Below are 9,211 nucleotides of genomic sequence, written 5' to 3' on the forward strand. Positions count from 1 at the left end.
AAGATATAGCTTAAACGATGTCTATCTTTGCTCACCACTGCCTTGCTGCTGCTTCCACCACACCCCAGTCTTCAGGTGCCAACTTTAAGAGGCTCTGAAGAAGAATTACATTGGACTCGAAACATTAGCTCTGTTTCTCTCTTCACAGAATAGATTAGATCCCCTACAGTGTGGAAACAGGCCTTTCGGCCCAACAAGTCCACACCAACCCTGTGAAGGGCAACCCCCCCCCAGACCCATTCCCCTACCTTATATTTAACCCCTGACTAATGCATCCAACACCATGGGCAATTTAGCATGGCCAATTCACCTGACCTGCATATCTTTGGATTGTGGAAGGAAACCAGAGCACCCAGAGGAAACCCATGCAGACACAGGGAGAATGTACAAACTCCACACAGTCGCCCGAGGTGGGAATTGAACGCAGGTCCCTGCCAGCAGTGCTAACCACTGAGCCACCATGCCACCCAATAAACAGATGCCATCCACGCCTGCTGAGTTTCTCCATCTCATCTCCTTGTTTGTTTCTGATTTCATTTGTTTTGGATATAAAGTGGCCTTTCTAAGGTCCCAGTCACTAAGATAGTGAGAATGAGGCAAAGCGTGAGTAATCCGGCAGAAGGAAATAAGACTGGTCATTCCTGTCTGGCAGGTTCTCAATCTCTTTATGCTGTGTATGTGCTTTGCTTGCAGCCTAGACTTCTTTTGAATGATCTGTAATGACTTAGAATGAAAATTGCTCTTATGCTTCTTTAATGATAGGCCACTTGCTGAATCCGAGAGCAAAGTCAACAATGGTTGGATCTGAGTCAAGGGCAGAAAATATTAAAGCTACCACTTACCTGTTCTTTCAAGATGTGGAGGAGCTGATGTTGGACTGGGGTGGACAAAGTTAAAAGTCACCCAACACCAGGTTGTGGAGTTCCATACCCACCTGATGAAGGGGCAGCGCTCGGAAAATTAGTGCTTCCAAATAAACGTGTTGGACTATAACCTGTTGTTGTGTGATTTTAACTCTGTTCTTTCAAGTCTTTGTATTAAATTAAATGTCATTTGATGGGTGTGGTCAGTGTTCAAATTTTGAGACTAGTATCACATTAGCACTGATGTGACTTTGTTTCCACAAATGACTGATCTCAAATGTTTGACCTAAGGCTGGCAATTGCATTAACCAGTAGCTTCCTTAATATCAATCACCTTGGATCTCAACATATGTAACCTACAGAGAAATAATTTGTTTTCCCAAAGTGCACTTGTGAAATTTGAATAAGTGTGTTAAAAAATGCCTTCACGGTGCAACTAAATTCAACTTGTCTCCATATAGTATTTTATTCAACAGAGTTGTGATACTCTTAATATTGACAACAAGATAAAGTCACTGTAGTCCCACTCTCTCATTGAGAAAGATGATTGCTGCTGGTTTAACGTGGGGGTCACCACACCAGTATGGGAATTGAACCTATGCTGTTAATATTATTTTGTATCATAAACCAGCTTTTCAGCCAACTAAGCTAATCAATGTTCTGCATATAATATCCATTCTATATCAAGCATACAATGTGACAGCAAGTTATTTCAAATTGAAAACATAATTCTTGACTCACATACTGATGAAAAATCTATCTTGATTACATTTCATGTATTTTTAACAATTTATTTTATGCTTTCTAATTTTATGACAATGTTATATTTTGGGTGGGATGGTCTTCGGAGGATTGGTGCAGACTTGATGGGCTGAATGGACTCTTTCTACGCTGTAGGGATTCTATGGACAGAACTTAATGCAAAATTAACATAACTTCCTTCTATGTGACGCACTTGGAGACCAGTGACTACAATCAAATGGGTAAGTTCCATTAAATATCCCTTCTTTAGCTATGCTTAGGAAGGATTCATTACCGTAGCTAGGGAAAGTGGGAAGCAGACTGGGAATGTTTGATCCCATCCTACTGGCACATTGGACCTTTGCCCAGGGAGCTATGGATACAACTTGGCCCTCAATCCTAGGGAATTCTTAGCAAACTTAGAAGCATTGAGGACCAGCAGACCAGAGGACTGGAATAGGACTTTGTTTCGGAACCTATGGATCCAGGAAAGATATTTTTCCAGGCGGCAACATTGATTGCCTGAGATGTCAATTTTTAAAAATTCAATCAAGGGATGGAGTTGTCTCTGGCTAGGCCAACATATATTGACCATTCGTAATTGCCCAAAGGGCAGTTGAAAGTCAACCACATTGCTGTGGGTCTGGAGTCACATGTAGGCCAGATCATGTAAGGATTCCTTCCCTGAAGGACATTAATGAACCTGATGGGTTTTTCCAACAATCAACATGATCATTGCCATTAAACTCCAACTTACACATTAATTGAACTAAGTTTCTCCAGCACATTACCAGGGTCTCTGGATTAATAGTACCGGATGCCATTGTCTCTTATTTATCTTGCTGGAGTTAAACTAATTTGTGCAATTGATACATTCTTTAGAAGGTCAGCCTTTATCAGATGGTTATGTTTAAAATGTCACCTGTCATTCAAAGTAAAATCAAGTTGCACCTCATTCTAAATCTGTTTGGCTTTGACTGCTAGGACGGGGGCCCAGCTCAAAACATATTGAAAGTAAAGTGGAGGTTTTCACAGACTAACACAAGGGAGAGGGAAGCTGACCTTGGCTCACATGGACCCACATACTCTCAGAGTCAACCAGACAAAAATATGTGATGAAGACGACCCACAACAGATACTGCTACATCAAGGAAAAGGGCTACTTTCACATTAACAACCAAGAAGAATGTTATTGAGGTCAGGCCAGCAGTTCATGGGTCTGAAACTTGAGACTAAAAGGACAAGGAATCATCTGAAGGTACCTTGTTCCTGGGAATCTATTCACATTTTTAGAAGATTGAATAAATGGGCTTTTTCTTGGTGAGACAGTGTTAATGCTAAATCCAGGAAGTGTTTGGAACTTTAAATGTAAGACTACACTTCTGTTGGGAACGCGATGTAATGCAACAAAAGTGTCATGCAAATTTCAATAGTGTTTAAGAAGTTAATGGGGAATCCCTTTTCTGTTTAGACAATGTGGATTTTAGTTGCAGTCCCACAAGAACTCTATCATCCAAAGCCATTTATGGTTTTCTATGTACATTAGCTCATATGACATATACCACAGATAGTCAGATTCTGTTGAGTTAGATATCTTGAAGTTTATTTGCAATAATAACTAGTTACAAGGCTAAACATCACACACATTGGGTCTGTCCTTATCGATGTCATTATACATTACACCTTGACACATAATCAACTGACTACATTGATGAAGGGATTATGTCAACTCTCCTGCTCCTCGGATGCTGCCTAACCTGTGTGCTTTTCCAGCACATTTTTCAACTCTGATCTCCAGCTGCTGCAGTCCTCGCTTTCTCCTGACTACACTGACCCCTTTACACAGACATAACATGTATGTCAAATGTCATGTAACTGTCTTAAAAGGTGTAGGTCTGAGGGGCCTGGAATCTGTGCTGTAGTATTACACAAGCCTCTATACCTTCTGCTTTAGAATTCATTTTAAAATCTACCCTACATTGAAAGATTCTCATCTTTTCTAAGATTCCCCTTAAAGCCCAATTCTAAAACATTTTCTATGACTCAATGTATTTTTCTTTCACCTGACTGCATTTCTGTGAGATACTTTTTGAATTTTTATCATTCTAAACACTCCTTGTAAATTGCTCAAGGTACAATATAAACCACCTTCATAAACTGAGAGTGGAACGCATACCCAAATGATTATGCTAGCTGAACAATTCTGCTCAGATTTGGGATATCACGTTTTTAGTTTACTAGTACCTTGGTGCAATCGCTTAAGAGGAAGCTGAGATAATTACAGTAATCTACAAATTCAATTATTATGCGGTGCATCACACTTACATCATTCGAAAATCACATCTATAACTAATCCTATCGTGTAAAGGTTACCAAAGAGATCGGATTAAGCTGCTTTTACGTCGAAATGTTGGCTAACTTCAGTGAAGGGTGTGAGTGACAGAGGAGTTAGTTAGTCAGATCTGGCAGAACTAGTTCTGAACGCAGACTGATTCACCTCACAGATATGCTTCATTTTCTGACCAATTATCACAAAATGAATTTAGTTTTAACTTTGCTCTTGGGCAATTTGCTACAAATTGATGAACAATTCTGGCAAGTCCCTCACATTCTTCACATTGCATTTTATGGTATCATAGAATTTGCAGTACAGAGGAGGCCATTCGACCCAATTATGTCTATACTGTCTCCCAAAAGAGCTACCCAGCTAGTCCCATTCTCCAGCGCTCTATCGCTTTCAAATATATATCCATACCTCTTTTAAAACCTCGCAGGGAATCTATTTGTGGCAATGTTTTGTCCATGTGCTAAATTGACCTGGTCTTCACATTCTGTTCAAAGTAAATCACTTGGGGGAACATTAATTAGAAAAATTCATCAGTATTGGACTTCGACGAGTCTTGTTTTCAATCTTTCCACCTTGCATTTTGTGTTATGGAGATCTATCACAGAATTCACGTTAAGGAGGTACCTTCAGTTGCTCAGTCTCAGTGTCTGAGCTTGAGAGACAGCTGAATATACACATGGCTGAAAGTTTCCTGGAATCAAGTCCCAACTAGGTGGTGCCTTGACAGTAACAGAGGGACAGAGGAGGAAGCAAGTGAGAACCCATTGTGTAACTTCAAGAGTGACGCACTGACAAATCCATTTTCAGTGCATGTTGGCAAATCTAACACCCAAAGGTCTTTTCAGAAGCAGACCTGTAGACATACTTAATCCATGCAATTTGAAAAACAACTTCACTCTTGCATCCATTTGAGTTAAGCCAAGTTTTTCCCCACTGAGCATGGTTCATATGTGGAATAGAACTGCCAGAGGAAGTGATAGATGCAGGTACAGTTATAACATAAAAAAGACAGGTCCATCAATAGGAAAGGTTTAGAGAGGTATGTGCTGAAAGCAGGCAAATGGGACTAGTTAAAAATCACACAACATCAGGTTAGAGTCCAACAGGTTTATTTGGAACCACTAGCTTTTGGAGCACTGCTCCTTCATCCGGTGGTTGTGGAGGGTAAGATCATAAGACACAGAATTTATAGCAAATGATTACAATGTCATACAACTGAAATGATATATTAAGCAAACCTCCACATCAGGATTAGTTTCATTTGAGAGATCTGGTCAGCATGGACGGGTTGGAACAAAGGGTCAAGATCAGAGTGGTGCTGGATGAACACAGCAGGTCAGGCAGCATCTGAGGAGCAAAGAAACCGACACTTCGGGCAGGAGCCCTTCGCCAGGACCGAAGGGCCTGCTTCCATGCTACATGATGCTATGGCAAGACTGTGTCTAAAGGTCTGTTCAAACTGAACTAAATTGTTTTCCAAACAGCCCAATGGATTTGGAAGGACTATAGTGGACCCAAAAGTCAAAAATATCCTTATCTGAAAATGGGTTGTTCCTGAGGTTTCTCGACAAAGGATTCCTGACCTGTACTGACTACAGCTGAGAGTGACAACGTATCAGAGGACAAGAGTTGCCATCGAAAGCAAATCCATAGCAACATGGGCAACCAAATTCCCAGCAAGAACCGAGAAAAGGCAAGTGGTGACTGAGATACTGGATCAACATGTCTTGTGTGCTTGCAAGCAAAGGTCCAATATGATTAGTTTGTTTTTTTCCCCCCCCAAGTATTGCAGTCATTTCTTTCAAACAGGTTTTTCCCCTCTGTTGGATTGGCAAGTACAAGTTTAGCATGGTGTGCTGCTCCCCTGGTTTCAGGGAAAGGACATGGTTGAACAGGTGTAGAACATTCTGCAGCAGAATTGCTGGCCAAAGTTATGTTTGTTTAAATTTCAAGCACTAAAGATAAATTTAAGAGCAGACACTCAGGACTGTAAAATCTGTCCATTCCAAAGATGTGCAGGTTGGCCAAGCTAAATTGCCCCATAGTGTCTGGTGTTGTGCATTAGGTGGATTGACCATGGGAAGGGCAGGCTAGGGTAGGGGGTGGGTTTGGGTGGGATGAGCCTCAAAGGATCAGTGCAAACTTGATGGGCTGAATGGCCTGTTTCCACACTGTAGGGATTCTAATGATTTTATTCTGGGTTCCAAGCTATTCCCCAAAGCTCGTGAGCATGGGTATGATTACATTGATGTATGCAAGTTTAGGGGAATGGAGACATCGGGGGGAATCCTAGAGTACTGAGAGGAGGCATGGCGCTCAGTGGTTAGCACTGATGCCTCACAGCCAGGTTCACAGACCCAAGTTCAATGCCAGCCTTGGGTAATTGTCTGTGTGGAGTTTCACATTCTCCCTGCATCTGCATGGGTTTCCTCGAACAATCTAAGGAGGTGAAGGTCAGGCGAATTGCCCATAGTGTTAGGCGCATTAGTCAGAGGGTGGGTTACTCTTCGGAGGGTCAGTGTGGACATATCGGGCCAAAGGACATGTTACCACGCTGTAGGGAACTCTAATCTAATCACATCTCATTGTAGCCAGGATCAAATGGCCTTTCAGGGAGGTAAGTAGGGTTGAGGGATTAATGTAATTTGGAAAAGGAAATGCACCAGGATGGCACATTTGAGGCAAACATTAAGTTACTAAAATATTAAGTTGTGCAAGCGTTAAAAAGTGGCCTTTTGGACATATCAGCATGCAAGTGAACACATGGATTTGGATCAGGAGTAGACTATTAACCTCAGCACGCCCCCACCCACCACCTGCCTGCCCCCCCCCACCCCCACTGGGCAACTGTGTTGAGTTTGCACATTTTCTGTCTACATGGGTCCCTCCATTTTGGTTTCCTTCCACAGTCCAAAGATGTGCAGGTCAGGTGAACTGGCCATGCTAAATTACCCAGTGTTAGGTACATTAGTCAGAGGGAAACATGTTTGAGTGGGTTACTCTTTGGAGGGTTGGTGTGGACTTGCTGGAGTGAAGGGCCTGTTTCCACATTAGATTCCTACAATCTATTTAGACCCATAGCATAATTTTCTAGGAACCTGCCCTGAATACACTATGAATTCTTCCTAATGGCTACCTCTACCATTAATCTTCATGTAGAGGTGGAAAATCAAAGTCACCCATAATAATGTACTCTTGTATGGGCCCTCATGATCTGTCCTACCCTACTGATTTACCAAACCTTTCCAGCTTTGATCCATTCCCCTCACTTATTTAAAATTCCTTACTTCTAGTTTTACAATTGGCTGAATAAGCATCTATGGCAGAGCAAGCACAAAAGGGATGTATGACCTCACCTATTTTCTGTTCAGCTCTCCAGTTGTGGTCTAACCACAATAAATCAATCCTCTAAGCAACTATTCCTGATGAAGGGCTTATGCTCGAAACGTCGAATTCTCTATTCCTGAGATGCTGCCTGGCCTGCTGTGCTTTGACCAGCAACACATTTGCAGCACCTCTAAGCAACTAGCCTGTTTCAGTGCCCTACACTGCCACTTCAATAACCAGTACCTGGCCCAAATTGTAGATGTTTCCCCATGAGAAAATGGGCCCCCTTCCTGCTGAAAGTATATTACTTTGTAGGATTTGAGCCTTTTTACTCCTACAGACTCATGCTCATGAAAGTCTCAAGTGACTTAAAGGTGGGATATGGGATTCAGGAATCATCCCATTTGTTACCATCCAACAGCTCTAGCTGATGTATGTTACACAAGTAGCCTCCGTTCAGAGGCATGTAGACAAAGCAAACCTCATTTGGCAAACATTCTTCAGAACATGCCAAATTAAGCAGCTTGTTGCTTAACTGGTAACTTGGGGTGCAGCAATGAGCGCATCACAATCAATAACTGGATTAAGCAGAATTGTTATGAACTTTGTTCATGAGTGGCAAATTGGTCTTTGATAAAATTCTTTTGGCTGAGCAACCTTTTTGATTGGTTTATGCTTTCCTATGGGAAGGCATCCAAACAGAAGAGACTAACTGCTGGTCAACCTTTAGTCAGAGAGTGGAGTGAGTTAAAAAAGCCCATTGGATGTAGGCATCATGGGCAAGGTCAGCATCTTATACAAAGAAGAAAAGTTGCTATCAGAGTCAGATATGTACAGCACAGAAAGTTTTTGGTCCACAACATGTCAGGCAGTAGCCATGGAGAGAAAGCATGCTAACATTTATAGCAGACATGACTTACAGCTGAGGAGTCACTCAGACTAAGCATTAGCTTATACTCTGACCTGCTGTGATCTCCAGCATCTGCAGTAATTTACTCCTAATTATCCACCCTAGTTACAAATCAACCACATTGCATCTTCACATCCATAGTTGTGAAAGCATGCTGCTGGAAGAGGTAGAGGTACAGCAGGCCAGGCAGCATCTGAGGAGAGTTGACATTTCAAGCTAAACCCTTCCTCAGAACTTGGGGGTTGGAAAAAAGGGAGCTGAGAAATAGGGGCTAGGTAGTGACATACACATACCACCCTCTGCATGAAAAAAGTTGCCCCTTATGTCTTTTATATCTTTGCCCTCACCCTAAACCTATTCCCCAAGGTTCTGGACTCACCCACCCCAAGGAAGCTATTTACCCTATCCATGCCCCTCAATTTCATAAGCCTCTATAAAGATCACCCCTCAGCCACTGATACTCTAGAGGAAAAAAAAACAACCCCCACCTGTTCAGCTTCTCCCTATAGCTCAGATCCTCCAACCATGGCAACATCCTTGTCAAGTCTTTTTTGAACCCTTTCAAGTTTCACATCCTTCCAATAAGACAACCAGAATTGCACGCAATATTCACACAGTGGCCTAACCAATGTCCTTTTTGGCCACAACATGACCTCCCAACTCTTGTACTCAATACTCTGACCAATAAAAGAAAGCATACCAAATGCCTTCTTCAGAGGGCAAATGGCACATTTGGGGGAAAAAGGCAGAGAAGTGGAGATGCAGCAAGGTAGCCCAGCTGGATAGATTAGTCTTGGTATGCATGTCCAAAACTTGGAGAAAGTCAGTGGACAATGATGCTCAAATGTATGCAAGTCCTTTAACACCACAATGGTTGCATAAACATGTTAAGTATTTCACATGTTGTATATTGATACATGAATAGAACAAAGATTTGCAGGTTAGGTGAATGGGCCATGCTAAATTGCCCATAGTGTTCAGAGATGTGTAGGTTAGCTGCATTAGTCAGAGGCATGTCTTGAC

This window comes from Hemiscyllium ocellatum, chromosome 42, assembly GCF_020745735.1.
Source record: "Hemiscyllium ocellatum isolate sHemOce1 chromosome 42, sHemOce1.pat.X.cur, whole genome shotgun sequence".
Taxonomy (NCBI): Eukaryota; Metazoa; Chordata; class Chondrichthyes; order Orectolobiformes; family Hemiscylliidae; genus Hemiscyllium; species Hemiscyllium ocellatum.